Consider the following 4832-nt stretch of genomic DNA (forward strand, 5'->3'; position numbering starts at 1 on the left):
AAAAAAAAAAAAAAAAAAAATTTTATATGGAAAGAGTAGGGAACTAGAATAGCTAAAAACAGACACCTGACCATCAACTTACAATCAACAATATTGAGATACATAAATAAAACATATTGCCCAATCCTCAAAAAGAATAATATTTTCAAAAAAAGACCTTCATAAAAATCTGCTTGGACAGAGAGAATGATTAACAAAGCACATTACTAGACATTGTCAATAAATCAGGAAGTAAGATTTGGTAAAGAATCTACAAGTGGTTTCTAAAGAACTGACTTCAAGTACAAAAATCCATTTCACAACAGAACAGGCTCTTTTCCCTCCTACCACTACAACAGTTGTGATAATCAGATATGGACACACACACACACACACACACACACACACTCATAAGTACACACACTAAAAGAGGCCATATATAGAGTGCTCCAAAAGAACCATACTTTATTCTTCTTAATGTTTACAAAATCTGAGTCGCTTATCTTTTAATCTAGGACAGTGTGAAAGCAGTTTTTTTAAAAATATCAATCCACAAAATAATCAATAAACCCCCAAAGTCTAAAGAAAAAACAATAAAATGAAGATTTATACTACTCATAGTCTCCTTGAATTAGCCTATCCCCAAATAATTTTTTACCTACTGACCTAGCCTGTACTAACAGGTCAGCTATTAGTATGGGAGGAAGAAGAGAGAAAACTATCCATCCCAGTTTGCGCAGGAAATTAACATTGTATGCCTGTTGTTTCTGCATGTACCATTTTACTGTGGCAGAGGCAGAAGATCAAATGCCTATCAATGTCCTCTTCTAAGAATACAGTATTCTGGCCAGACGCGGTGGCTCACGCCTGTAATCCCAGCACTTTGGAAGGCTAAGCCAGGCGAATCACCTGAGGACAGGAGTTCAAGCCCAGCCTGGCCAACATGATGAAACCCCTTCTCTACTAAAAATACAAAAATTAGCTGGGTATGGTGGTGGGCGCCTGTAATCCCAGCTACTGAGGAGGCTGAGGCAGGAGAATGGCTTGAACCCAGGAGGCAGAGGTTGCAGTGTGCTGAGATCACACCTGCACTCCAGCCTGGGTGACAAGAGCAAAACTCTGTCTCAAAAAAAAAAAAAAAATACAGTATTTTAAGTTATAAAACAATATGTATAGAATTTGGAAAAGAGTATTTCTATAAATAGACCTATAAAAAAACTGAACTACACATAATTTAACAATGATTATTCTTCATGGTGTGATTACAGATAGTTTTCACCTTTTTCCACTATCTAAAAATCATTTTTTATAACAAATATATTACTTTTCACACTTAGAAAGGAGTTATTTTCATTTCTTAAAATGCAACTTTTCTTTGTGACCCAAATCCTCATCTCAAGAGCATACAATACTCTTCTTTAACATGTTATTCGCCAAGAACTAAGGCTATGTGATTTAGTATAGACAACATTAGCTTTGTGGGGGATTTCAGGATTTTTTTTTTTTTTTTTTTTGAGACAGAGTCTGGCTCTGTTGCCTAGGCTGGAGTGCGATGGCATGACAGCTCATTCCAACTTCCACCTCTCGGTTTCTAGGGATTCTCATACCTTAGTCACCTGAGTAGCTGGGATTACAGACGTGCACCATCACATCCAGCTACTTTTTGTATTTTTAGTACAGACAGGGTTTTGCCATGTTGGCCAGGCTGGTCTTGAACTCCTGGCTTCTAGTTATCTGTCCGCCTTGGTCTCCCACAGTGCTGGGATTACAGGCATGAGCCAGTACCCAAGAACCAAGAACCAGCTCTGCTATGGAAAATATGAAACCTACCTGTTTACTTTTCAAAGTTGTTAAGAGGATCAAGTAAGAATTCATCTGAAAGTACTTTAATGCAATGTACTAATGTGAGCTATGATTATTACAAGTTCATGAATAAAACTGTATAACCTCAGATCTCAAGTATAAAATGAGGGAGGTCTTAAATGAGTTCCAGTGCATTTCTAAATCAGAAATTCTGTATTAACAGTGTCCTCTTAACTCAGTATTCTACTTGCATCTAATCTACCTCCCATAGAGGTATACCTTCTTTATGGATAATGGTTCCCAGGTCTTCATGCTTTCTATCTTCACTAGGACATAGCCAACTCTCCACATTCTTCTCTTATGGCTCTGATTGTCTGAAAGTTAAAGAAAATATATCTGTTCCTTCCAAACAGACTTTAAATCCCCTCTTAATCTGATTTATATTTCATGCTCTCCACCTTCCATATGTTGCAGTGTAGAGCAGTGGCTACGCACATGAAACCTGGAGCCAGGCTACCTAGGTTTAGATCATGGCTTTACTATGTCACTAGCTCTGCAATGCAATCTTGAACAATTTACTTAATTTCTCTGTGCCTCAGTTTCCTCAACTGTAAAATAGGTATAATAAGAGTATGCCTATTGTAAAAGGTTGTGTAAAGTACTGAAAACAGTGCCTGGATGTAGTAAATGTTACATAGTGACTGATGAAGTCCTTTTCTAACCTTGCTTCTCTAAAAGTGTAATGCTTACAGGCTAAGATGAAACAATAACCAAATTTGCCTCTTGCTCTCTTCTCACTGAAAAATGTCTTATGATTTACCTATCAAAAGCTTCTCCACATCACTGTAACAAAGTCAAACACGCTCTTCATGGTCGCATTTTTTTTTTTTTTTTTTTTTATTCTAAACCCCTCACCTTTTTTTTTTTTTTTTTTTTTACTCTGTTCAAATCCTCTAACCTATTAGTTTGTTCTCATGCTGCTATGAAGAAATACCCAAGATTGGGTAATTTAAAAAGGAAAGAAGTTTAATTGCCTCACAGTTTCACAGGGCTGGGGAGACCTCAGAAAACTTAACAATCATGGCAGAAGGAGTTAGCAAACACATCCTTCTTCACATGACGGCAAGAAGGAGAAATGACAAGCCAAAGTGGGGAAAGCCCCTTTTAAAACCCTCAGATCTCGTGAGAACTCACTATCAGGAGAACAGCATGAGGGTAACCATCCCCATGATTCATTTACATCCCACAGGGTCCATCCCACCACACATAGGGATTATAAGAACTACAATTCAAGATGAGATAATTAGATGGGGACACAGCCAAACCATATCACCTAAAATTTCCCAAAATTTGTTCCTTAGATCATTAGCTCCTCAAGATGTTGTAAGGGGGGAAAAAAGGTTCAGAGATCAAATAAATTTGGAAAATACTGAGTTAATGTTAAACAGGCTTCTTTACTGTAAGTCTTTTACATGTTAAAATGTACTTGAAATACTAAGAGAAAATAAAGTACACATTGTTTTCCAAGTTTATTAGACTCCAGAGCCCTTTTGTCAAGGAGCCACATTGGGAAATGCTGCTGCTCCAGTTCTTTGACAACCTTTAATACAAAATATGCTGTCTTATGTAAACTCAATATTTTATTAATCTGATTCACACAAAAGGTCTGTTCTCAAGTTCATGCTGAGAAATCTGGCTCAATAAACTAATAACTACTGCCCTGAACAAATTACTTTTCAAATTTCTGAATATCAACATTGTCCTCTTAAAAAGAACAAACATCAGTGACCAGATCCACACTCTAAGTCACGAGCTATTTACTTTCATGATGGGATTTAACCTATTTATTTACCAACATCCTTTGAATAAAGTTTATTTATTCAACATTCCCTTAAAGGAATTCAGAACCTTGCCAATCATCCCAGTACCAGTGCTGGCATAAATATAGCGTCCCAAACATACAACTTACAGTGTTGAAGAAAATGCCATCTAACACATGAATGAAGATGAAACAACAACATTTCACTATTTTGCAATCCCTGATGAATTAGGAAGTCTAAGCAATTACCATCAATAGCCGCTAACATCACAAAGAGATATAAGACCTTACATATCTCCTGATGAAAACACAAATCACTCCTATAAAGTACTGAGAAAAAAAAAAACATAAAAACCAACCTATCAATTTACAGGAAATTAAGGAAACACAAGAGCATGTTAAGTGACATTACAGAGACACAATCAGCAAAATGAAACTAAGGGAAACTTATCAGGGCAAACAACCTGGTTTCTTTAATTTAAAAATTAAGAAAAAAAAAAGAGATGAAGAGAGTCCAAAGATTTAAAATGATTAATAAACACACCAAACTATTGCAAAGTATGAATCTTATTTGGATTTCACTTCAAGCAAATAAACTATAGGTCTATATCTATTTATAAATCATAGAAATATGAAGCCTGATTCATACTTGATATTAAGAACTTGCTATACACTTTTTGGTATGATAATGGTATTATGGTTATGCTATAAAAAGAGAAAGGGAGGCTGGGTACCGTGGCTCACACCTGTAATCCTAGCACTTTGGGAAGCCAAGGCAGGCGGATCATAAGGTCAGGAGTTCAAGACCAGCCTGACCAACAGGTGAAACCCCATCTCTATTAAAATACAAAAGATTAGCTGGGCGTGGTGGCACAAACCTGTAATCCTAGCTACTCAGGAGGCTGAGGCAGGAGAATCGCTTGAACACGGGAGGCAGAGGTTGCAATGAGCCAATATTGCACCACTGCACTCCAGTGTGGACGACAGAGTGATACTTGGTCTCAAAAGAAAAAAAGAGAGAGAGAGAAAAAGAGACTCTATCTTTTAAAAATCAATATTGAAATATCTGAAACAAGCCGGGAACGGTGGCTCAAGCCTGTAATCCCAGCACTTTGGGAGGCCCAGGCGGGTGGATCACGAGGTCAAGAGATCGAGACCATCCTGGTCAACACGGTGAAACCCCGTCTCTACTAAAACTACAAAAAATTAGCTGGGCATGGTGGCACGTGCC

At 37.3% G+C, this 4832-nt stretch overlaps 1 protein-coding gene across 12 annotated transcripts in view; it reads right to left on the reverse strand.

Annotated features, from left to right (window-relative positions):
- The window catches only part of HERC1 (HECT and RLD domain containing E3 ubiquitin protein ligase family member 1), a 230823-nt gene that overhangs the window by 207618 nt on the left and 18373 nt on the right, over positions 1 to 4832 (reverse strand). The window contains exon 2 of one of the 12 annotated variants that reach the window (XM_017508093.2): positions 2062 to 2156. The exons of the other annotated variants lie outside the window; for them this stretch is intronic. The gene's annotated coding sequence lies outside the window, so the exon portion shown is untranslated. The remainder of the gene's footprint in view (positions 1 to 2061; positions 2157 to 4832) is intronic. 12 annotated transcript variants of the gene reach the window in all.

The sequence above is a fragment of the Cebus imitator genome, unplaced genomic scaffold (assembly GCF_001604975.1).
Source record: "Cebus imitator isolate Cc_AM_T3 unplaced genomic scaffold, Cebus_imitator-1.0 Scaffold386, whole genome shotgun sequence".
NCBI lineage: Eukaryota > Metazoa > Chordata > Mammalia > Primates > Cebidae > Cebus > Cebus imitator.